The following is a 27,619-nucleotide window of genomic DNA, read 5'->3' as shown; positions in this document are numbered from 1 at the left end:
AGTTACTTGCTTGCTTGCGCGCTTACGACCGTGCAAATCTTTCGGTCGTTTTTTAACCCACTTCCCGTGATCCAATCGAGCTGACATTTTGCACACAGACTCGTTGTGCGTGGCAATTTATTTTCGTGAATTTTTTTTTTCATTACTTTACACTTTTTAGGGGAATGTATATTTAATTACCAATTGCTAATGGCGGCAGGCAATCATCTGACCCATAGGTGGCAGCCATCTCAAGCCAGAGGACGAGAGGACTCTAGCGCCACGCATATAAAGGATTTACAGTGAAAAACTTTGTTTTTACGGGTTAATTACGGGTTAATTTTTTTCCCTCCTGGCTGTCGCCCAAAACTCTTTCCACAGGTTAACCCCGCTTGCGACAACGACTACAGCCAAGAAGGCAATGGAGGTGCGAGCGGGAAGATGGAGCGATGGTGGCATGAGATGATAGTGTGCAGGAGCTCTGGTGGATTGTTACTTCGCGCTCTCACACCTTGAGCAGTGGATTGGCCGGGTAAAGGCGACCCTTGCAATTGCTTATTCGTGCCACTGCCAACGAAAGGCCTCCCGTCAGAGGAAGTTCTAGAGACGTCCCGAGAGCGTATTTGGCCTACGCTTCCATGATGGCAGAGGTGTTGGAGAGTGTGGACAGTGCCGGATTATCCTCGCAGCAAAAGTAGCTACGTATGCTATGGACCCCGCACTTTCAAGGGCCCCGCGCTAAATGCTTTCAAGCTATTAATTCCGGTTCGGTGATTCTGCACTTGCTCTATTACTATAGTACTATACTGCCTTTAACTTTTATGAACGACTGGGTGTTTAAGGTTAGCGATTTGTCGTATTATCTGGTTGTATAGCAAATGAAAAAATACAATTTAATATGCAAGTTCAAATGTGTGTTTTAATATTACACACACATGCGACCTGCTGGTTGACTTCTGTTTGGATAGACGGAGGTGGAGTGGAATTTGAAAAACGTGTCCATTGTGATAAGGGATAGCGAATAAAACCGGCTACGCGTAGGTTTCAAGCCCAGTGTATGAAGCATTATATTAACATGCCAGCATCCATTATTCAGAGTACTTTACTCGATTTAAAACTTGAGTTGGCTAGTTGTGTTGCCTGTCAGTCAGTCACATTTGCGCAAATTCATTTTGATGGTGACCTAAGAATAGGATGACCACGATGCATTTCTACAGAAAATGCTGATGGTTTTTACGTAATGCACAAATGACGAGTGGTTTTCTCGTGCACTTTTTGTGCATTCGAAACGTATCTCTATTGCACTCTCGCACAAGTGAGCGGTTAAAAAAAATCGTACAACGGTAATGAGGCTGGGAGCAAAAAGTGGTTGAGGCACTGTATTGTATGCCCAGCTACCTCTATTCAATTATTGGCAGCCGTTACATCAGTGGCGTGTGCTATATGAACCCATCCTGGACATGTCCCCTTCACTGAGCTGCCCTGACCAGCATTATGAAGTATGGTCAAATAACTCCCATGGCCGATGCAGGATAGGAAGACGTTCATCAGTGAATTGACAAGAGAACTGGAAATTGCTCCGTATGCTGGTATTGTGTGCAAACAGTTGATGTTATCTATACTGTGGAAAAAAAGCTTGTCTTGGGAACTACTGCTCCCAAAACCTAAACCCCAATTCCCAGCCCCTGGTAAACCATACCATGAATTTGGGCTCGTTAAGACCCTCATACCACCCTTTATACCATCTCTCAGTTAAGGTTTTAATGCAGTAATTACAAAACACAAATTCCCCAAAATGTAATTTGTTGTTGGACCAACATTCGTGCCCATGTATTGTTCACAATTGTTTATGTTTAACATTCATTGCATTCGTTTCCCTTAACGTCGGCATCAGAGCCGAAATCATGTTGCTTAAGGCACATCCCAGCATGGCCTCTCATCTAAGTGCAGGTTATTATCTCACACATACATGGATGGATGATTATCAATGTATATGTCTGCATTAGTTATCCAGGTAATAGCATCGGTTAATGGGCAGTTTTCCTCAATGCTTCAGAGTTCACAACAGCTTACGACTATGTGGTCGGTGGTCTGGGGATATTCTTTCCACAACTGCACACGGAGCTGTCTTTGTATTTCCGTTTGTGAAAGTCGCGAGCGGATCTGTCGTGAGATGTGCAGATTTGATTTAACGTGAACCATTGTTTTAGAGGTACAGTATATTAAATCCCAGAGGTACATTACAAAAATCCGCAATCGGGCGCTTGTTTTGGATATTGGTGTTCATCCAAATCTGTTGCTGTAATAGATTTGGATTGACTTGTGTGATCAAACACTTAAGATACGTGAAAAACCTCCCTGTCGTAAGTGAAACGTGGGGTGCGATTCGCGGGGTTTGTGCTGGGCCATTGAGGTTGGATGGGCGTCCCATCTTGGAAGGACTAATGGAAAAAACACATGGATGAATGATCCACCTGGCTAAAATGGGGCCACCACCATTAATTTAATTCTTTATTTTAAGAGGTGATTCTTATTTCTAGGTACACGCTGGACAATGGATTCTGACACCAGAGCAATGGTTTTATTGTCATCAAGGGTCTGGTGGCAGATGAATATCTGGAGCGATATAGGTTGTTACAATTGAGTAAAAGAATACTTCTAAAAACATACCACTAACTGGACATGTATAATGCCACAATGTATTCTATTGTATAAAATAAACACGAAATAGAAGGCATAATTAAAATCGATTCATATGCTCAACACATTCCTGTGGAGGGAGCTGGTAGACGTTGGGTTGCTCGGTCAATGGCCAGGGTCAATGGCAGCGTGGTGTATTCCGCAAATGTGCGGGACCGTGAGGGTGGGCACAAGCCGGCGTGAGTAGGTTAAACGTTGAGTTTTATAAGGGCACCACGGGTGACCAGCCCCTCCCCACCCAGCCCCACCCCTCCCACCCCCCACCCAGCCCCACCTCCCCACCCAGCCCCTCCCCACCCTCGCCTCCCACCCAGCCCCTCCCCACCCTCGCCTCCCCACCCAGCCCCACCAGCCCCTCCCCACCCTCCTCTCTCCACTCAGCCCCACCCCTCCCATTTTTGGATGCACGACGGACGACGGACACAATAATCCCCTGTGGGCTGGTGGAACCAGGTGGTTCCTACCAGTAAAAAACATCTGTGTCCCTTATTTGGGGGGTGGCCAAAGTGGCTTTGAGGTCAGAGCCACTTAGCCGCCGTCACTAAAATCCAGGCAGCTGCCTGTGATGTAGACGAGTCGGCACGTGTAGCAATGGTCTAAACAAAACCCATTCAACTTCGTATTTCACTTCATTTGACAAAATTGCGTGAGTTTCGGTCCTCTGTTGTGGGGTTGGTGGGAATGTGCTGCCCCCTAGTGTGGATCAGAGGATAACTTGAAGGGATCTCAAAAGTCGTTATGTGAATGTCTTGCTTCTGTTATCTAACACTGGTTGGTTACACTGCCATGCAAGAGTTATGAATGCATCCTTTGCTGCGGCGACGTAACACCAATCGCGCAATTGAAATGAAATGCGGAGAAAACACTAAAACATTTTAAGACGGAAAACGTTGCCTTGATTATGTCTAGATTTGAAGCCGAGGGCAATTTGCCCGTTGATTGCATTTGCATTCAACATGTCCAAGTAGTACATTTTAATCGCACGTTAAACATTTAAATTAATGAAAAGCAGATGCTCCCCATGCGAGGCAAAACATTGCATTGTAACTCGAGAGAGAGAACGGCTCGTTGTGGTTTCATTCTGCCAACCCTGGCACACAAAATCCCTGTGGTGCCATTGCCCCACTCCTTCCCATGTTGCCTCTGCAGATCCTGCAGTACGTGGAGTGCTTCGCGGGCCCGGATATCACGGCCATTCACAGCATGCTCATCAACAAGCCGCCCGACACTGGGTAGCTTACCCCTCGTCTTTAATCACCTCTCTAAACATTGAAAAAATAATTTTGTTGGTGCTCGCCGACATCCACTAAATGAAGTTACAATTTGATCATTGTTTTTTTACCCTTTATCTGGCAACGAAACTGACACCTTTTTTTTACAAGTAGTCATGTTTGCATTGATATACACCAATGGATTCTGTTTCCCTGTTCTCTGCTGACAAGGTAGCACCAATTCAGCATGTTTACTGCATGGTGGCCAACCATCCAAGCAACTATCCAGGATCGATAACTGCTTGGCTTCTGAAATTACAATAACGGGATAAATTGGTAAATTGGCGTTGTAGAAATGTTTGGGCGATTTGATTAATGGGTGATTGTCAGATAATTGTTACACACCTAATAATGAATGTAGGTTTCAGACGCTAAATTGGGTTGTTTGGCCAATTGCACTCATTAGTATTTGGCTTAATGTGGGACAATCAGAGAAACCTTTATAAAACCGAGCACAAATGTGGTGCAGCAGAAGCCGAGTATAAGCACACCCCTTGTAAGCAAGTGCTGGCGAGATATCCGTGGTATCCTATATCAGCGCCACGGTGGCGAGACGTTAACTACCTCGCCTGGTATGCAGGTCGTGGATTCGATCCGACCCTGACGCCTGTATATTTGGAGTTTGACTGTACACCCTGTTGTCGCGTGGATTTTACTGCAGGTCCCCGGTTTTTTCCTCCACATTGAGAAACATGCGTTTAGAGTATTTGCCTGCTATACATTTCGACATAAGCCACTTCCTTGAGCTATCATTTGTGACCAGATCGCTTTTGAAACAATTGAGTACTCAAATTGTAAATGTTGTGCATCCACTCTTCAACACACCAGTGCGCTAAAGTAGTGAAATGTTTCTCTTGTCAACGTGACATATTTTTTACTGATTGGCCGTGTCGGGTGGTGGAGGGTTGCGACGCATTTATAGATAATGCAATCTAACCCAAAAACCTTTATTATGAATAATACCGGTCGCGAAAGCCTACTACGTGTTAAATCTGGTATTGTATCAGAACCGTGCTTAAACAAGTTTGCTTACACCCATCCAGCTTACACCAGATAGATACACACCGCCTCGTGTCCTCCACTATGAGGACGGTCTCTCCGTGTCTCTGCAGGCCTGAAGACCTCGCGCCATCCGCTGCACCAGGATCTGCACTTCTTCCCGTTCGAGCCTGCGGACCGCATCGAGTGCGCCTGGACCGCCATGCAGCACATGGACCTAGAGAACGACACCCTGGTGGTCCTCCCCGGCACGCACAAGGGAGACCTCAAGCCTCACGCGTACCCAGAGTGGGAGGTGGGAGAGGTTGCCACGTCCGTCCGCTGTTGGGAGCAATTTTATTTCCCCAGAAAACAAACAGTTGACACTGTTTTATTATCCATTGATAACAATTCAATGTCATCAGCCACGATGTCAGCTGCTGTATGAAGGCATCCCCGACCCGTTGCTGTCTCTCACGGTCATCGGCTGCTGTACACGAGCTTGACTTCCATTGCTATCTCTGCGGTGAAAGAGGTCACACATAGACGATCTCTCCAAGGTGAGGGGCAAATCCGAGTTAACACAAACCAGGCAATGTCCGTGCGTGCGTGTGCAGGGAGTGTGAACAAGCGGTATCATGCGTGCGTGACTTTGATCCAGCGACCCCACGCTTTCACCTGACGATGGAAAAGGGCGACACCGTGTTCTTTCACCCTTTGCTTATCCATGGCCCGGAATTAATCGCACCGACGGTTTCCGCAAGGTGCGTCCGCCTTTGCTGATGGGTGTGTGCGTACGCGATGATCGATGCCGATAGATTGTCAGCTTTCCACAGCTGTAATACGAGCAATACATTTTCGTTTCACAGCCCTGTGTTAATCCACGTAAATTAATGTTTGTGAGAATCGCAATAATTTCCACTGGGTAGGGGTAATGCCAAGCAAATACTTAGGTGCCATGAGGAGTCAATTTTTTTTAGCGAGTTCACTTTTTTTTACAAACCACATTTATCAAATTATTGGTTCTTTCGGTAAAGTCACGTAGAAGGGAAATAATAATAAAAATAAACAATAAATTCTCACGACGTTTCGATTGCAACACAAGCAATTCATCATCAGGTGTGAAACCCACAGCAAGAAACATTTGATTGCTTGTGTTGCAATCGAAACGTCGTGAGAATTTTATTGTTTTATTTTTATTATTTCCCTTCTACGTAACTTTACCGAAAGAACCAAGAATATGAATCCCGCAGTCACAAAATCTTTAAATCGAAACCACATTTATCAAATCAAGAGAACACAATATAGAAGGAGAGACCGGCACATAGTGCCCTCCTCAAAAGTCTGCAACATGTTAGTGGCCATTGAGAAATATATTGCCATAGTAACTTCATTGGACGGCGACATAAACTATCAAAAACGTTTCTCAGAGATCTGATTTATAATTTCCCTGCATTAACATTTGTTCATGGCTTCGTGTCTGCCTTCAGGCCATCTCCTGTCACTGTGAGCGGCCAATGTCATTACGTTGATGTGAAGGGCACAAGTCGGGAGAACACGAGGAGGAGATCATTGGCTCGTATCGCCATAACTTTGACAAAATCTAAGCCCTCACTCTTGTAAGTTTCCATTATACTTGTATTTTCTGTATGCTGATGCTTCTTCCTGATGAAAATATGGATTTATAGAGCATCTAAATGCAAAAGTATCTCAAGATGCTGCACAGAAACAGTTGGCATATATGTTTGAATAGGCGAAAAAAAAGGCCTTGAACATGGAATGAATGTAGTAGCAGGAGTTGACAGTATGGATGGCGAGGGGAAGGCAGTTTGAGACTGTTGGCTCAGCAGGTGATGTTATCTCCCTTTCCAGGTATGCTTGTGGGGGATACCTGTTTGTATATGTCGTCGGATGGATTTTTATCCGGGTCCTCCGGTTTTCCCCTCCATATTTAGAAACATGCATTTAAATTTAGATTATTGGCTGCTATAAATGTCCACGTGATAAAGCCACTTTGTTGACCTATCATTTGTGGCCAAATAGCTACTGAAAAATTATCTAAAAGCTCAGTGGGCTTTACCTGGTAAAATAAAGAGTTTAGTTTAACTTTTTTGTGATCTGCTTACCTTTCCTATACTTTCTCCACTCCTATCGTGTTTTTTTTATTGATGTTGTAACTTTCTGACCTGCCCCGACTGGACATCTGTGAAAAAGAGGTTTATAGCTATTCGGATTCCTCCAGTATAAAGATTCTGATTCTGATATGACCTTTATAAGCTAGGTATGATCCCAGAGATCAGGTGTTTTATTTAAAAGAGAAACCTGGTGAATATCGGCCACCACAATCTGTTGTGAACTCTTTAAGGGGTAGGATAAAGGTCACAATGAATCCATAGTTCATATTACGATGCATAAGATGTTTAGAGATTATGTAAATTTAAATTGTTATTGTGCATGCTCATCAAGTTTTGATGCACAGTGATAAAACGAACGTGTGACCATAATAAGTGCAACTGCCTATGGTGTGGCACTTATTTCACAGGACACGTGGCGCTGGAAGGCAAGGTTGGTAAAGGGAGGACGCTGCAACTGTGACGTTGCGAGCAGCCCCTCCGTGCGTTGGCTTCTATTTCCAACGGTTTAACTTAACTTGATTCCTCTGTTTGTCTGGGTCAAATCTTGTAATAAAATTTCGTCCACTTCCCATTGTACAATCAATTCCACATTTTGCACACGTACTCAGATCCGGTGACAATGCATGCCTGTATCAAAATCGGCATAAATTCATGATATTCATCAATTAATTGCCTCCTTTCAAGCACTTACAATGTTTGTGTGGACGGCATATTAATTAAACTGTGGAATTGGCTCGCACAAGAAGCAGGCGCCGCGTGTCTCAGGCGCCATTGACGTACTTCTCGATCATGAGTTAAACGTAGTTGTTAATAAAACCGTTGTTTTAAAAAAAGTTTTTAAAGGAGTTTTTTTTTACCTTCCCCTTAATCCATACCACTATCCCACAGCCCACAGCCCAGCAAAGCAGCCAAGGTCATTGTCCACATTTGTGAACATATTGTAGTTTATACACATGCTGATATCTTCCTTCCTTGGCAGCTTGATATATTCATCAAAATTCGGGGTGGAGGTTAATTGACTAATTGTTTCTCTTGCCATTGTGGTACATGTGTGTGTGAACTCGTACTTCCACATGCCCCTTCATGCTACACCCCATATCAGGGGTGGGAATCATATGGCTCTCGTGCTGTATCCAGCATCCAGCCATGAGCCCTACTGCTTTGAGTCATCATGCAAACAAGAAGAAATCCTGCACTGAAAGTCTTTGACACTAATTGGGTACTAAAAGGGGCATACAATCGAACCTGGCAACTTGTGTTTCTAATTGTAGTGCACTCGGTCACCTGTTGTCTCCCAATTAGTTATGAGAATGCATTCAGTCCGAGCATGATCCAGAGTTTCTATATCAACTAATGAGCCGTCTGAATGGATGCATCTTTACCTCCATGCTTCATCATTATTAAACTAACGTTTTATCATCATCCTTGTTCAACCACTAGTGGATACAAGGCCTCCCTAAGTTTCAAGTCTATTTTGGATAACCAGGTGAGAACTCAATAGACCAGAGTAGTCTAATTAGCAAGTTTGGCCCAGGTGACCACCAAAGACAAAAGCAATCACTAAAAAACCCAAGTACAATGGAAACTACAAATAGAGAAAAAACATAAATTGGAGCAAAGGCAAATACGTTGGAAAAAGAAATTGAAAACGTGCAAAAATACGAATCAATATTAAATAATGTGACTTGCATGTCTTGTTATGAAAGTTTGCTGAAAATTATTTTAGGAAAACCATAAACTCACAGCGGTCCCTGTGAAAGATGTTGCCATCCCGACCTGCAATCGAGCTGAGAAATTCGTGAGATCGACTCCGAGTCAGTCACTCCGCTTCCGGTCACAAAACTTCCAGATGCGGAATTAAATGCAAATGAACACATTTCATCGTGAGCTGATAAAAAAAACTACATCATCCAAATCAAGAGGACTTTAAACTTCCAGATGCGGAATTAAACGCAACTGAACACATTTCATCGTGAGCTTATAAAAAAAAACTACATCGCCCAGATTAAGAGCACTTTAAACACCACTCTTTCACATCAAAATGAGAACGTGATAAATAAGGAGACAAGAGAATTGATTGGATTGCATTTCTTTCCAGAAATAAAAATACACTGAAAGCAGTTCTTAACATCGCATGAAGCACATCATTCCACACATTTTGCATATCACCCTTAAAACCAACCCCAACAAAAGAATTAACATTTTAGGACAATAATCATAAATGAGCGTTCATTAAACATGAACGCCCATCTATGATTGACAATAAATGCTTATTTGGCTTTAGGCATAAACCATGAGATAAATGTTGAGATGCCTCACAGATGCAACAACTCGTTCTTGGATTTTTGTTTTTACTATATACACGGTGGATGCTTGAGCACTGAACTGTTGCTGTACCATTCCTACGAGTGAAGAGAAAGAGAGAATATGCTACTCGTGTCAGCGCAAAGGATATGCTTTCTGTTGATAGTCGTGCTACAAATCATTGTGTACTGAGGACTTTTTGCAGCGTTCATAAAGAAACAGGTAACCTATCACTGTGCATGATACTATGCATATTAAATTAAAATGTCTTTACTCGTTAAAAAAAGGCACAATTAACTTTAGTTTTATAGATCTGCAACAGTAAAGTCACTTTGATCAGTGCATATGCATATTAAAGATGTTACTGTCAGGGACATTTAGTTTTGAAACACCTGCACATGTTTGAGCATGGACATTTCAGAAAAAATGCATGGTCTTCCCCCCTCCATTTGGGAGACCCGGAGCACAAGACGAAAACAAATTCAGCTTGCGAGGCCACAGCATATTAAAAAAAAAAATGAGCAAAAGTTAAGACTGAAAAGGACCTGTGCAACATTTCACTGTATCGTTCGTATATATTTCCTTGCAAAGTTAATTGACACATGCCTGAAAAATGTATGCCTACCAAATCCTGCGAATGAATGGTATATAAGTGTTTCAACACACCAGTTTTGATAAGCTTAAAGAAACAGTTGTACACTTCGTGAACGCAAAAAGGATGTTATACGTTTCAACGTATCGTTATTGGCTTTATGTCACCAACAACTGTAATGTTGGGCAAACTATCAGCCATTCGGTTTCAATCTGATTGCCACACATCATCCAAAACAACAACAAATAAATGAAAGCGTGAACATGATAATCCACAATCTGTGTTCAATGGGGAAAAGTGACCCCTGAAAAGACACGGGGAGGCTTTAACAAATTAATGAGGCATTGCGGAAGTGAACTAAAGCAGTAGCAAAAAGGCAGTCAGAACAATAGTAAATCCAATCGATGCAACGTTGCTTTGCTTGGAAGAGGATAGCGTGCATCATTATTCCTGAGGAAGGACCACATTTCTGGTGGACTTTTCTTCTCCAGCCGCTTTGTAAGCTGACTATTGGTGATCTCCAGCTCTTCCACACGGTCCTGTGCTGACCTCAGCTGCAAAGAAAACAGTGGCAAGTATAAGCACAGATGGTGTGCCGAAACACACTCATGTGCAAATGCTCATCCCCCCACCAATCCCTACCACCACTATGAACACCATTAACACCACCACAGCCATCCTCCTCCAACAGCAATATCTTATCTGTACATTTCCCTTACCTCTCTTTGCAGTTTACGCTTTTCTGCTTTAAGCTCATCTTCAACTTTCTCTGCATTCTCCGAAGCAGTTTTGTAACGTGCAACTTGACCTTCCAGGCGAGCTATCTGCACACACAGATGCGCATGTGTGCACGTCTCTGTTTAAAATCTGGTGTTAGGCACTTGAGTTCACACAAAAAGCAAAACGAAAAAAACACTTCAACTTGAAAAGATGGGCCAAAACAATGCGAAAGCTTACACTTTGTTCCAATGCTGTGATGTCCTGTTCCGCTTTTGAAAGCTTAAACTTGTGCTCACTGAGTTGTCTAGTTACATCTCCTGAGGAAAAACAAAGACAACACGCACCATGCAGTCACATAATGAAACCTAATGCAATACACACTCCTCTATAATGCCACCAAAAAGGCCCAAGTTGATTAGATTGCCATTACATATGTAGATAAAATATCCAGAGCTGGATGAGTGCCTCCTCACGTGCTGAATATTGTGGGATGGTGAAGTCAGCACAGATAGGGAACAAGATCTATAGCACAACAATCGATGCTGCTGCACTGCCATCTACTGCCCACTACACCCCACAAGCCCAATGACAACCTGTTCGTGCATGGTCCATTACCCATCCAAGCACTATCCAGGCTTAATCGCACTGAACTTCTGGGATATGATGAGAACAAGTGCATTCAGAGTGACTTGATAATAGATAACATACTGGCAGTATAAAATGTAGTTACATATTAAATGCTTTATAAATTCTGGATGTCAGAAGAATTGTAGCTCGTTTTAACAAATGCCAAGATCAGCATGGTTTATTTTAAAATGTTTTTGTGTGATGTGAAATTTGGTTCATTCCACAGGCATCAAATAAACTTATCTTGCAAATGATGTCTGGAGCATTAACATTTACTATTACCTTTCCCGTTGAGATGTCTGCAAGCTATAGGGTGGGTCCTGTTCACCACTGAATCTTTAAATGCGCAAGCGGTTAGGATACATTTTATTTGGAGAGACATAGCGCCATTGTTTTTAAATACATTGTACTCACTGCAGATAACTGTAGGGACAACCACACCCCATGATAGCTGGCACCAAACTGTGTTACATGCCTTCCCACATGGCCTTGTGGGAGCCTTGGTACCGATAAAGTTATTTTAGTTTTTTCTTCTGTATACGTACGTCATCGGAATGGGAAAAGGCTTATGTAAACAGCATGCAGTGGTAACGTTCTCATTACCAGATGGCTGTATATGCTTGGTAAAAAGTGAGCTGTATTAAATACAAATATGTTAAACAAGAAATGTGTTTTTTCTTCTTGGTTCTTTCGGTAAAGTCACGTAGAAATGTGTTTATTAAGTAATACCGTACTTTTGGCCGTAAAACCATGAAGGAGTTCGTGTGCTTACTTTGTGTCTCGATACCATCCATGCCGTTTTCTGTGGGGTCGCTATCCGATTTTCCCGATTTCTGTTTGGTTTCTTCCAGCTGAATCTTCAGGCTCTTCACCTGTGCCACAGGAAATATTCACATAGAACAAAATTGAAACAATTACTACATTTCCCAAAAAGTACACTAAAAAACAAATGAAATGACATCTGAAGCAATGCGATATTAAGTAGAGCAACATCTTCAGACTCGGAAATTGGACTTAAATTCCCGATCACAGCTAACATCAATGGTGTATAGTATTTAGATTTGTTCTGGGTCTCCACTTCATCAACGCGTACGACCAGTGTGGTGAGTATGGTCAAATGACATCCATTACTGACACCTCGTGGGAAGGTCTTCGTGCAGCAGTGGATGGATAGGGGATGCAAGTTATATATACTGGTAGGAACCCCTGGTTCACCAGCCCACAGGGGATTATTGTGTCCTCGTCCGTCGTGCAAAAATGGGAGGGGCTGAGTGGTGAGAGGAGGGTGGGGAGGGGCTGGGTGGGGAGGGAGGGGAGGGTGGGGAGGGGCGTGGGTGGGGAGGGGCTGGGTGGGAGGGTGGGGCTGTGTGGGGGGTGGGAGGGGTGGGGCTGGGTGGGGAGGGGCTGGTCACCCGTGGTGCCCTTATAAAACTCAACGTTTAACCTACTCACGCCGGCTTGTGCCCCCCTCACGTCGCCAATTTGCGGAATACACCACGCCGCCTTGACCCTGGCCATTGACCGAGCAACCCAACGTCTACCAGCTCCCTCCAGGAATGTGTTACTTCACATCTTCAGTGTGTGTAGCCTGGGAATAGCATCACCTGCTCTACAAGTGATTCCTTGTCTTCAACCAGCCTCTTCAACCTTATGTCTGAATAGGAGAAATCAAATCCACAACAATACTTGAATGTACGATTTTGAGTAGCGTATGTTAACACAGCTATAATTGCACGCACACACACGAATGAATGTGAACCATATAAAGCATAAATATACTAAACGGATGAAAGCTGGTGAATACGTACTATTTTTCCAAAGACTCAGATCACCCTATATTTTGTCATCTGCTTAACTATTGCAAATATAATCTATAGTTCAACAAAGTTATCACTAAAATTCAGGATAGACCCAGCCTTTATTACTTGGCCACTAGATGGCATCAGTGTAGAACAAACCAGGCAATGATGTAAAGTTTACATTAAACTTTCAAATTGGGTGTGTCCAATTGGTGAGGGCTTCTTGGCAACTGAGGGGTATGGTCAACCACGTACAGTCCTTGACAGAAGTAAAAAAAATAGACTTCCTTCAACTTGTTATCAACCAAACAGAAATATACTATGGCTTGTTAATATTTGCATTTCCTATGATCTTGCAATATTATTTGTCGTCTCATAAGCTACTCTGATGTTACATTATAAGCTATATGCACAATATAAAATGTTTGAGTTTGTCAATGCGACAATTTGATAAACATGGCTTGCCTTTCGTTAAGTTTAAAGTTATACATGGGACGTAAAGCACTTCATTTTGCCAACGTCAGTATTTAGTTAAAAGAAAAAAATATTACTTGAGAGTATGCCTTCAAGTTCACAATAACCTTTACAATGACGTAAACGAGCTGTAGAGATGTGCTTACTAACACACCATCACCGCAACCAGACCACCTTTACCTGTTCGTCGAGAATGTTTTTTACATGTAAGTTTAAAGTAATTCTTAAAATTACAGCACAGCAACAGTAATCACAACTGCAAGTACAAAAAAATCACCCAAAAACAATATTATGAATGTCTTGAAGAACTAAAACAAATTAAATGTGTATGTGGGGAGTTGTGAGCCAATTGTGAAAAATCCACTAAGTTAAAAACACAAGCTATCCAAGGAGATGACCACTCTTGCTGTTACACGCAACCTAAATACGTGGCAACATCATCTTATTAAAAACTGTCAAATTGTATAATCTTTTAGCATAAATATAAACATTTGTAAATATCATGCACTAAATGAAGAAAATATGGTGCATTTAATCCAACAGTACTGTAAAGTGAGTGGCCCTAATCCTTTTTAATTGAGCATGAATATCTTGAAAAAAATTAAACATGGATTTTAGTGACGGCGGCTAAGTGGCTCTGACCTCAAAGCCACTTTGGCCACCCCCCAAATAAGGGACACACGATGTTTTTTACTGGTAGGAACCACCTGGTTCCACCAGCCCACAGGGGATTATTGTGTCCGTCCGTCCGTCGTGCATCCAAAAATGGGAGGGGTGGGGCTGAGTGGAGAGAGGAGGGTGGGGAGGGGCTGGGTGGGGAGGGTGGGGAGGGGCTGGGTGGGGAGGCGAGGGTGGGGAGGGGCTGGGTGGGGAGAGTGGGGCTGGGTGGGGGGTGGGAGGGGTGGGGCTGGGTGGGGAGGGGCTGGTCACCCCGTGGTGCCCTTATAAAACTCAACGTTTAACCTACTCACGCCGGCTTGTGCCCACCCTCACGGTCCCGCACATTTGCGGAATACACCACGCTGCCATTGACCCTGGCCATTGACCGAGCAACCCAACGTTCCTACCAGCTCCCTCCACAGGAATGTGTTGAGCATATGAATCGATTTTAATTGATGCCTTCTATTTCGTGTTTATTTTATACAATAGAATACATTTGTGGCATTATACATGTCCAGTTAGTGGTATGTTTTAGAAGTATTCTTTTACTCAATTGTAACAACCTATATCGCTCCAGATATTCATCTGCCACCAGACCCTTGATGACAATAAAACCATTGCTCTGGTGTCAGAATCCCATTGTCCAGCGTGTACCTAGAAATAAGAATCACCTCTTTAAAATAAAGAATTAAATTAATGGTGGTGGCCCCCATTTTAGCCAGGTGGATCATTCATCCATGTGTTTTTCCATTAGTCCTTCCAAGATGGGACGCCCATCCAACCTCAATGGCCCAGCACAAACCCCGCGAATCGCACCCCACGTTTCACTTACGACAGGGAGGTTTTTCACGTATCTTAAGTGTTTGATCACACAAGTCAATCCAAATCTATACAGCAACAGATTTGGATGAACACCAATATCCAAAACAAGCGCCCGATTGCGGATTTTGTAATGTACCTCTGGGATTTAATATACTGTACCTCTAAAACAATGGTTCACGTTAAATCAAATCTGCACATCTCACGACAGATCCGCTCGCGACTTTCACAAACGGAAATACAAAGACAGCTCCGTGTGCAGTTGTGGAAAGAATATCCCCAGACCACCGACCACATAGTCGTAAGCTGTTGTGAACTCTGAAGCATTGAGGAAAACTGCCCATTAACCGATGCTATTACCTGGATAACTAATGCAGACATATACATTGATAATCATCCATCCATGTATGTGTGAGATAATAACCTGCACTTAGATGAGAGGCCATGCTGGGATGTGCCTTAAGCAACATGATTTCGGCTCTGATGCCGACGTTAAGGGAAACGAATGCAATGAATGTTAAACATAAACAATTGTGAACAATACATGGGCACGAATGTTGGTCCAACAACAAATTACATTTTGGGGAATTTGTGTTTTGTAATTACTGCATTAAAACCTTAACTGAGAGATGGTATAAAGGGTGGTATGAGGGTCTTAACGAGCCCAAATTCATGGTATGGTTTACCAGGGGCTGGGAATTGGGGTTTAGGTTTTGGGAGCAGTAGTTCCCAAGACAGCTTTTTTTCCACAGTATAGATAACATCAACTGTTTGCACACAATACCAGCATACGGAGCAATTTCCAGTTCTCTTGTCAATTCACTGATGAACGTCTTCCTATCCTGCATCGGCCATGGGAGTTATTTGACCATACTTCATAATGCTGGTCAGGGCAGCTCAGTGAAGGGGACATGTCCAGGATGGGTTCATATAGCACACGCCACTGATGTAACGGCTGCCAATAATTGAATAGAGGTAGCTGGGCATACAATACAGTGCCTCAACCACTTCTTTGCTCCCAGCCTCATTACCGTTGTACGATTTTTTTTAACCGCTCACTTGTGCGAGAGTGCAATAGAGATACGTTTCGAATGCACAAAAAGTGCACGAGAAAACCACTCGTCATTTGTGCATTACGTAAAAACCATCAGCATTTTCTGTAGAAATGCATCGTGGTCATCCTATTCTTAGGTCACCATCAAAATGAATTTGCGCAAATGTGACTGACTGACAGGCAACACAACTAGCCAACTCAAGTTTTAAATCGAGTAAAGTACTCTGAATAATGGATGCTGGCATGTTAATATAATGCTTCATACACTGGGCTTGAAACCTACGCGTAGCCGGTTTTATTCGCTATCCCTTATCACAATGGACACGTTTTTCAAATTCCACTCCACCTCCGTCTATCCAAACAGAAGTCAACCAGCAGGTCGCATGTGTGTGTAATATTAAAACACACATTTGAACTTGCATATTAAATTGTATTTTTTCATTTGCTATACAACCAGATAATACGACAAATCGCTAACCTTAAACACCCAGTCGTTCATAAAAGTTAAAGGCAGTATAGTACTATAGTAATAGAGCAAGTGCAGAATCACCGAACCGGAATTAATAGCTTGAAAGCATTTAGCGCGGGGCCCTTGAAAGTGCGGGGTCCATAGCATACGTAGCTACTTTTGCTGCGAGGATAATCCGGCACTGTCCACACCTCTTCCAACACCTCTGCCATCATGGAAGCGTAGGCCAAATACGCTCTCGGGACGTCTCTAGAACTTCCTCTGACGGGAGGCCTTTCGTTGGCAGTGGCACGAATAAGCAATTGCAAGGGTCGCCTTTACCCGGCCAATCCACTGCTCAAGGTGTGAGAGCGCGAAGTAACAATCCACCAGAGCTCCTGCACACTATCATCTCATGCCACCATCGCTCCATCTTCCCGCTCGCACCTCCATTGCCTTCTTGGCTGTAGTCGTTGTCGCAAGCGGGGTTAACCTGTGGAAAGAGTTTTGGGCGACAGCCAGGAGGGAAAAAAATTAACCCGTAATTAACCCGTAAAAACAAAGTTTTTCACTGTAAATCCTTTATATGCGTGGCGAGTCCTCTCGTCCTCTGGCTTGAGATGGCTGCCACCTATGGGTCAGATGATTGCCTGCCGCCATTCAGCAATTGGTAATTAAATATACATTTTTTTCCCCTAAAAAGTGTAAAGTTATGAAAAAAAAAATTCACGAAATAAATTGCCACGCACAACGAGTCTGTGTGCAAAATGTCAGCTCGATTGGATCACGGGAAGTGGGTTAAAAAACGACCGAAAGATTTGCACGGTCGTAAGCGCGCAAGCAAGCAAGCAAGTTAACTTAATATAAAGGATTTAAAAACCACAAACGACTGGTCGCATGTTGGCCCTGTGCCTTTACACGAGCAACCGAGAGATGCGTGCTTGCCTGCTGCTGTCGCGAATGACTCCACGAACGCTGCCAAATGTGTCGGATCAGCAAACTAACGAGAATAACACGAGCGCGACAGCGGTCGCTGTGGGCTGGGTGGGTTGGCACTGGAGCTGTCGGACAACGGACTGCCCTCCCAAAGTGAAAGAGGCGATTTTTATTTTTTAATCCTTTATATTAAGTTCGCTTGCTTGCTTGCTTGCGTGCTTGCGTGCTTGCTTTCTTGCTTACGACCGTGCAAACGTTTCAGTCGTTTTTTAACCCACTTCCCGTGATCCAATCGAGCTGACATTTTGCACACAGACTCGTTGTGCGTGACAATTAATGTTCGTGAACATTTTTTTCCACAATTTTACACTGTTTAGGGAAAACAAATTAAATATTTAATTACCAATTGTTTAATACTGCAGACAATCATCTGACCCATAGGTGGCAGCCATCTCAAGCCAGAGGACGAGAGGACTCTAGCCGCCACGCATATAAAGATTTAGAGTGAAAAACTTTGTTTTTACGGGTTATACTTATTATTGTTTTATTTTTTATTAATTTTTACTTCATTTTTTACCTACGTGACTTTACCGAAAGCACTAAGAGTATGAAAGAGGCGCCGCAATTGTAGACACCACACACCGAGGCGCAAGACGGCGGCGTGGAATACCGAGTGTGCAGGCGGTGCAACTACGCTGAGATAGGGTGCCCAAGCGGCTTGGGACCAGAATATGAAAGAATGGAGAGGGGTCGATGGGGCAGTCAGAGCCAACGTTGACCGCGCCGGCGACTGGTTCCCGTTTCTCACGCACAACGCCGGTCGAGAAAGGGGCGGTCCATAAATGACGTCACGCGATTTTGGACGATTTTTGACACCCCCTCCCCCCCATCGTCACACGGCGTCAAATATGACGTCACAAAGCTCTGCCCTCCCCCCCAAAAAACATGCTTCAAATCGCTTTAAACTATTGTCATTGTAGTGCGTATTTAATGTGGCGCTGCACTCTGATGTTGTAGGAGGATACATTTATTAAAAAGTCTATTTAATTAAGTAGAACGTGTTGTCTATATTTATTTAAAGTTGCGCATTTTCATGTGACGTTACATTTCTCAACCCCCGCCCCCCTCGTCACACATCGTCACAAATGTCTGACCCCCCCCCCCCTTAGGTGCGTGACGTCATTTATGGACGGCCCCAAACCACGGAGCGAGCACTCTCGTTGTCGACGAGCACGTGCCGGTGTCGATACGGCTCGGAGAGACCAGGAACAGTCGAAGTCGCAAGTTGCGCCATCGTCCACCAGGTGGCTCGTCCAAGCTCGATTCGTAACAAAGATGAGTCAAATACGACCCCCTCCTCTATTTTAAAAATGCAAGGGTTGGATCTTCCATCGCCGGCCGGAGCAGGGCGCGGCCACCCAAGGCAACGGTTTGACTTCACAAACAATGATTGGAATTTGCACGGGTTGATGTGCAACATGTCATCATCCATCATGTCACAGGTTGAGCCGGGCAATTGCGTTCAGAAGTAGTGCGAGTGCATCGTTGAGATGATGGCCTCCTCTCCGCAGTCGTGATTCCGGGCATTGAAGCGGCCCAATTTTGGGTGACCACGGTCGAACGCTGCCGGAGAGTTTTTTTTTTTTATGTTACATTTGTGCATCGAGTAACCACGTCTGCCTGCCTGCCACGGTTTGTGCGGATGTGGTCTAAGGCGCTGTGGCTCAGGGATCTTCGCGGAAAATCGAAGCCAGTGATCATTTTTTGTCGGACATTAAATGCTAAACTCCTGCAGTGTGGTGGGGGGGGGCGAGCAGGAATTTGTACCACCCCAAGGGAGCAAGACTTTAGCCGTATCCGAGAGCGTAGACGTGGGAGCATAGAGACACAGTACAGCGCTAAATGGATGCTGCTGCACTGCTTTATGTTGCCCATAACGCAGGCCCGTGGGAGATCTACTGTCCTGTATAATGTGTCATAGGCGACGTTTCGGGTCATGGTCCTTCTTGGTAGCACGTAAAAATATTTTGGCGGTGGGGTAAAGTGTGGGTAATTCCCACCTCTTTCAACACATTTGGCCAACGTGGAAGAGTTGAAGAAAAATAAACCCAAGAGGGATTCGCTTGAGCACCCTCTGTGGAGGTCCTGCCGAAACCTGCTATTTTTAACATTTTCTTTGAAGGCAGTGTTATTATTGACGGTTGTGTCGAGGTGTTTTTTTATGGATTATGTGTCCTTGTGCACCACTGCCAACGCAACATCACCAAATAATTATACACTTCTACGAACTTTAAATTATGAATGCGTATTTGCTAATATTGGTCATCAAACAAAACGTGACCCCTCGCCCTAACCATCGTAGAACACTGGTAGACCAACGAGAAGAACAGCATCCAAACTGCATGTACAATACAGTACCACTATTATTATCATTGTGTATAAACGCCACCACTTCTCCGAACCCTGTTCAGAAGCAGTGTGCATGTTTATTACGTAGAAAATAATGGACATATACCGTGGTAAAAAAAAAAATGCGAACAGCATGGATGGGTGGTGAGGAAGGGATTTCCAGACCAAGATAGCAGCAGAGGAGAATGAGCGACCTCTCACTCAGGGAAGATTGACAGGGACCATCTACTAAAAGTTGACTTTCTGGTGTGTGTGGTGCATGGAGGGGAGTTCGAGTGAGATGAGAGGGGAAGAGGTATGAGATCGCGTGTAGAGTTTTCACTGTGTTTGTTTGTGGTGTCTTTGTGGGTGCGCAACATCTTTTAACAAGTTGTCACCGAGAACTGGTTAGGATGGTGCGATTTTAAATTACGGCAGCAACTGTACTGATAACACATTTCTACGACGACAATGACAGAGCTGTGTGTGAACATTTGTGTCAAATTGTATGCACAATATTGTTTTATATTTAGTAACGCACGTTAGATGACACACTGTTGTAGTTCTGGCAGGTATCTGTCATTTATTTTAATATTCTATTTGTCTAGGTTGTGATTCATTCGTTATACGCAATGACAGAAGCCAAGCTTATTGTACAGATTCGTGGATATCTCGCATTTAACGAATGGCTTTGATACGCTGTTCAATCACACACCATAGACAGATATTTTAATGCAAACAAGTATCTTATTTATTATAAAGCAGAGCGCCAGTCATTCAATTACTCTTGACGATGTGCAGAACAATGATGTTCTTCTTTCTTCAGTGCCAGGTGTCGTCGTGTCTTGACGACGTGTAGAATGATGTCCTTTATTCAACGTCCGACGTACGGTCGTGTCTTTACCGTGATCATTGTTCACGGGCTTGATGGTTCTACATTCACCGTTTTTCTTGAGCTCGTGTGATCCACGGCACGTGACTTTCAGTTCAATGCATTTCCCCCTCCAGTAGCCACAAATGTAGCATCTTTTCCTCCCCCCCCCCCAATATTACTTCTGCAAAACTCACTTTAAGTCTCCATATACTGACTTGCCATATGTTTCGGCTGTACACGATTCAACAACTGCAAATCTTAAAATTACCTTTCAGCACCTCCACTGCTTCACCACGACGCCTCTGAGGACTTTTACTCGGCGCCTCAGCCGTTCTCGTGCAATGCACGACTTCTCTCTCGATCAAGCAGCCTCACAAACACCGGTGGGGGGTGGGGGAGCGCACGCTACCCGGCCCACACGAACATCAAGGCTGCCCCTGGCCCTCTGGGCTCCGGCCCACCGGCCCTCCTCTTCTCATCTCTCTCTATCTCTCCTTCTCTTCTTCCCCTTCTCCTGTACCGTAGCCCACTGATAAAACTCATTGCATGAATGGGCCAGTGTGTAAGAATTAACAATGTGTTTCTTATTAGAAGCAATTTCTCTCTCTCTTGTGAGACAATGGAGGCCTTACACATATGACAGACCTCCACAGATTGGCCTTCACGCCATCCTCCTCTTTCGGAGGTAAGGGTGGTTTGTGTTTGGCCTCGAGTCCCGTGCCAGGTGTGGCCACAGCTGGTTCATCAATCTGCCATCCTTTCTCGGGCAATTCACTTCCCATCCTTTCTCCGAGGTCAGAGTAGTTTAGTGTGTATTTGGCCTCGAGTTCCGTGTCTGGTGTGGCCACGGCTTGTCAGCATAATGTAGTGCTCTGGAGTAGGGCACCCTTCGGCGCATCATGAGCCAACCTACAAACCTTGTTGTATGTATGTTGAACTTCTTTTGCACCATACGTAGCTAACCGTGCTAATTGGAGGCACTCTCAAGTCAAGTTAGACTTCTACCTGTGGCGCCAAGTTTCCTTGACAAAATAACATAGATTCGACAACCATTAACGAATAAATTATAACTTTCATAATTATCTTTGTGATTAGCTAGAAAGTACATCATACGATTGAGATAATTAGTATGTAATCCTTCGCATTTTTTTATAAGGATAATTCCATGACACTGTGTGGAATGTGCCCACTTCACTCACAGTTTGTGACTTTGCAACAGTTTTGTGATGCCCTTAACAGGAGCTCGCTATTACTGCAGTCAAACAGAATTGACCTCGTGTCTTTGAATGATTTGAAAACGTGGACAATTGAACAAAGCACTGAAAATACGTCTGGCAGTGTTGAATGGCTAATGAGATTCATCTAGAAAGAGCCATTTAAATGAGTTGACCTACACAAACTAGTATACAGAGCACATCCCATCTGAGTCACTGTTTTATCCATTAAAAATACCGTGACAAAAACTAGGTATAAAGGCTTCATACATTCGTCAATAACATTGCGTTCAAATAAATAAATAGGCCACGTTTCACCTCTTATTTTTCATAGCAAGTATGCTATGTAGAAGGGTCATTTTTTGTTTGTGTTTTTTGCTTTTATTATTTAAAATGTTTTTATTTATATTCATAATTATTATTGTATTTTTTATTTTTTGTTTTCTATCTACGTGACTTTACCGAAAGAACCAAGAATATAAGGGTAATTTCCTGAATCGTTGCCTATGATAGAAACATACAGTACTCTAAATGTAGTATGAAATTGACAAGTAAAACGTTTGCATGAGGAACTAAAGTCGCATTATTATTTTCTCCTAACATTTATGCGAGGTATTTTTTTAATTTCTACTTAAAGTTGACATTTTCACACCAATTAACTTCCGTGTTATTGGATCAAAATGCATATGATTAACAAAGTTAGAATTTTCTCAGAAATATAATTTGCATGCAGACGCTGTCTTCTGCATTTACGTGATTTTTTTTTGTCTATGACGTTTAACTGCTGACAAAGGATTGCCATAGCCAGCTGACATACGGACATGCCCGTACGTTTCAAGTTTATACTGGTAGGAACCTCCTGGTTACACCAGCCCACAAGGGATAATTGTGTCCGTCGTGCAGGGAGGGGATTAAGGTCTGGATACTGGCTAGGCCACTCCAGGACCTTAATGTGTCTCTTCTTGAGCCACTCCTTTGTTGCCTTGGCCGTGTGTTTTGGGTCATTGTCATGCTGGAATACCCATCCACGACCCATTTTCAATGCCCTGGCTGAGGGAAGGAGGTTCTCACCCAAGATTTGACGGTACATGGCCCCGTCCATCGTCCCTTTGATGCGGTGAAGTTGTCCTGTCCCCTTAGCAGAAAAACACCCCCAAAGCATAATGTTTCCACCTCCATGTTTGACGGTGGGGATGGTGTTCTTGGGGTCATAGGCAGCATTCCTCCTCCTCCAAACACGGCGAGTTGAGTTGATGCCAAAGAGCTCCATTTTGGTCTCATCTGACCACAACACTTTCACCCAGTTGTCCTCTGAATCATTCAGATGTTCATTGGCAAACTTCAGACGGGCATGTATATGTGCTTTCTTGAGCAGGGGGACCTTGCGGGCGCTGCAGGATTTCAGTCCTTCACGGCGTAGTGTGTTACCAACTGTTTTCTTGGTGACTATGGTCCCAGCTGCCTTGAGATCATTGACAAGATCCTCCCGTGTAGTTCTGGGCTGATTCCTCACCGTTCTCATGATCATTGCAACTCCACGAGGTGAGATCTTGCATGGAGCCCCAGGCCGAGGGAGATTGACAGTTCTTTTGTGTTTCTTCCATTTGCGAATAATCGCACCAACTGTTGTCACCTTCTCACCAAGCTGCTTGGCGATGGTCTTGTAGCCCATTCCAGCCTTGTGTAGACAACTAATATATGTACGAGGCGAATCGCGCGTTTATGCGACAAATCTCCTGGCTCGCGTACCGGCCTCAATGACTTAGGAGCCCTTTTCACCCCTGAGGAGCGACGGGTTACTCAAGGGTCAGTTCATTATGCAGATATATTCGCAAACGATGCGACCATATCATGTCCAAGTCCTGATGCTATTATCGTCGATTCGTCAGACTAGCCGGCATGGCCCAATCACACAACCACAACCCGTACGCACAACAGCCAGGAGAGCCAAGTATCACCCTCCGGGTGCAACGGACACGTGTGCCGCGCATCAGGGAAAGCTTCTACCTTCATTGTTTGATGTCAGTTGCTGTAGAAGACATATCGTGACGTTATCCTTGAGATAGCGTTTTTTGACCCTTCCATGCACCATTGAAGCACAACCCTGCAATCCTTGCTCTGATTTAGTCGCTCATCGGAGTATCGAAACCATAAACAACCAAGGTGCCAATTATGCTTGCCTTCGTGGCCTGATCAGAAAGGTCCCTAGAACCTATGCCTCGTCTTACCAAAAAATTACATGGAGGATTCCTGGTCTTGTAGGAAGCCTAGGATCTCATGCTGTCATGTGGTCTAGCCTAACACTGCCGCCGCAGTACATGTTCAGATATAAGGCAAGATGTAGACCGGTCGTCCTTTCTTGGTTCGAGACTTTCAGGTATAGACTACCGATAAGTAAATTCGCTCTTCCAACATTTCGTAAGGACTCGGCAAGCGATGGGGGTCATCCGAGCAATGTCTAACGCAGTGTGTATTACCCCGTTTGTAGATGCTCATCACAGAGAATAATCGCACTATCTTATAATTTCACTCGCGACCACAAGAAAGCTTTGCGAACCTTAGGTCAACGATACTCTCAGAGATGCTTCGTATAAGATGTGGCGATATCCCGCGTCCCAAGGGTAACCGTAAACCCAATATGACTGTGAGCGGCCCTTATGATCTTTTGGGTATAAAGTTGAATCACCTTGTCTGTGCACTAATGGTTGATGCGAATCTTATGATTACATCTCAGTCAATAAAGCAGATATATGATGATAAAACACAATCAGCTGGCCGCGGCCTGCCACACTAGTTTCATAGTAACTAAATGGATCCCTGACGAATGCATCCGGGGAGCAAGGGTAGTCAACCAGTTGTTTTGGATTGTTTCCTATTTGAATCTAATCCTGCCATAATTTCGACGGAGATCTTCTCTCTCGGTCGAGGGGCAGGAGAATCGCATTGAGACACAGCGGTCGGGGTCATAGGAGTGGCTAAATTTGATGCCTGATCGGTCAGGGAGTATATTAGTAAATCAGGCATCGCGTCCTCCCATTAGTCGGCGCGTCAGCCGATCGTAATAATGGGAGCAGGTTTATGATCTAACCTATGTTCGTTATGCGTGTAGTGGTGTGTCTAGTAGACTGTACATTGGGATTGGCGGGGGCGGATCCTGTAGATAGTAACCGGACTCGCGCGACGTACTTATAGGTCAACTCTCGTGACATTCCCGGAGACTGGCAGTAATAAATGGCTCTGGTACGTGTAGTGTGTAGCAATGTGACCTTCAATCATTGCTTGTAGAGGTGTGCGGATTTCTCTATCAAAGGATACTCCGGTGTCATACTGGGGGCTAACCCGAGCTTGCCCTGTGTTCATGCGTACATTCGCTCGATCAATTGCGCCACGTGGTTTTCGGCACAATCTGCTTATCGGTTAGCTTATCTAACATAAAACACAGTTCTTCCCTCGGCCTGTCGCGAAGGGGCGACAGCCGGAATGTTGGTTAAGGGTTCTTTCGGACGATATTTCAGCTTGCTCTATGTGTGCTGACACTGCGCATGACGAGCCTAAGGGGGGCCAAGGATCAGGTGATACCGATCGGAAAGGGGTTAAATTCCAAAGGTTTGCAATCGTTTGAAGTGCACGCGACACCTTTATAAACTTGTGTCACTATCTCGATTGGCGCCCAGTTATGTCATAATTATTCCCTGCGTCAAAGTCCCCGAGCCATATGGCTGCGAAGCACTAGTTGATACATGACCGGAGTCCCAGAACGTAACAATGATGCTAAAAATTCGAGTCGATGCAGACCCCCGGTCCAAGAACAGAGTATATAGAGTGAATCTGTCTAACCTTTTCAATCTAGTTCACAATGTCAAATACTACACCGGGGGTCATTTGTAAATTCGCACTTGTTATGCAGGAGGACCAGCAGGTTCCCTTTATTAGTTTTTGGGCATAGTTTCGGAATTCTGATTTGTGGATGGTAAACCCTTTGAGCCTTGTCAGGCTGGAATTACATCAGGGGAAGATCGGTGTGGCATAACATATCTGTGGTCCTTAATGAGGGGGGTCAGACATCGCGTTCTCCGGGAGTCGCCGTCCTCTGATCGACTCAATTCTCGAGGATGGCCGCGCTTGACAAACGAAAACACAGAAAATATGTTAAAGGAGTACTAGTGTGATTGACCATCGCTTTTGAGTCGCTGCACCGCAACGCTCTTTCCCCTCAATTCGTGGATGAATATGTTGAGCAGTCTTTTATTGCGCAGAATAGTAACGGCCCGGAGCTGAACATCTTGAAACGTGACAAATACGTCGTCGCATACTGCCTATGGATGACCACAAAGTCATCCAGGCCATGCGTGAACAAACGGCACGGTGGGTCTGGCCACTTGTTCCGTCTGTGCTGTCCCGCGTCTGCGTTTATATTATATCCTGGCGTCCTGCTCTATTCTAGCCGCACCATGTCGTCTCTCCCGTCTTGCTATGCGCTAATTTCCCCCCGCGACCATATTTCGTGGATTGTTTGAAAGGTGTTCTGATCTTGTGGTAACTTTTGAAGGCCAAGTTTCGGTGAGATATCGCTCAAGGAATACCTTAGGAAGCCTGGAGCTGCTTTCACGCCCGGGGGTGACACTGTGTGCCTATAGCAGAGGTACCTCAGTTCGTTAAGCTCTCCTCTGTTGTCACCATATTTCAGTTCAATAAAATGCGCTACCGTAGCCTACTTAGGGTGATGCCTAATAACATAAGTATTGTCCACCATTTTGACCCAAATACCCCTTTGGGGAGTCACACGCCACCTCTCGCCGTGGTCGATTGTACACTAATGACCTGTGCGTTATGTGCAATCCTTCTATCATGCTTCATAAGGATCGGTGCCCATCAATATACTACATGGCGCTTTGGAGGTTCCCGCGTGGGTTATTCAACATCCCGGTCATTGTGTGGCACGGCCAAGGTTCTTGAATTCAGTGTGATGCACAAACCGACCCGGCATACTTTGGCTCCCAGCATGAAGCGGGAGGCCGTTTCAGGGTAATTTCTCGCGTTCCATCCGCTCCAACAGATCTAGTGTTTAGTCGACGTGAAGATGGACTTATATTCTCTTGGGTATACAGTTCAAGACGATCCTAGGAATCAGACTATTATATATACGGGACCAATAAATTCTTGTGGACTTAAATTGTTAGACCACTCATGCGGCCAGTTTACGTTGCGCGGGTTATGGCGTTATTTAAACCGGCAGCGACGAAAGGCCCTCAACACTTATTTACAAAGCCCAACTTATACTCTAGAGTTCCAGTTATGTGGGGACGGCGACCGCTGTAAGCGTGCTGGATGTACCTTGGAAACAGCATCTTTCATGATCTACTTTACTAAGGACGAATCCAGGGTAGCGTTGAGCGAAGTGCGCATTAGATCAACCACTAAACAATACAACCATTCGCAACACCGTTACCCATCAGATGCTGCAAAGAGATTGCTAGTTCGTGGGGACTTTGTGGTTTTAGAACCGGTCCCATGTCATATTTCCTCACATCACCTGGATCCGCGTCTACTCACTCCGCGTGCTCTGGCGCTGGAATCGTGCACCTGGCGGGCGTAATGGATGTCCACGGGGTACTGTCAGTACGCCATTTCGAAGGCATAGGCATGT

At 44.4% G+C, this 27,619-nt stretch overlaps 1 pseudogene; it reads left to right on the top strand.

Moving 5' to 3' along the window:
• The first annotated feature begins 3,813 nt into the window (after positions 1 to 3,813).
• On the top strand, positions 3,814 to 6,551 carry LOC121852041 (annotated as a pseudogene).
• Positions 6,552 to 27,619: the final 21,068 nt, after the last annotated feature.

This window comes from Callorhinchus milii, unplaced genomic scaffold (genome assembly GCF_018977255.1).
Source record: "Callorhinchus milii isolate IMCB2004 unplaced genomic scaffold, IMCB_Cmil_1.0 Scaffold338, whole genome shotgun sequence".
Lineage (NCBI taxonomy): Eukaryota > Metazoa > Chordata > Chondrichthyes > Chimaeriformes > Callorhinchidae > Callorhinchus > Callorhinchus milii.
Note: the sequence above shows the minus strand (reverse complement) of the source record. Positions and strands in the feature narration are given on the sequence as shown.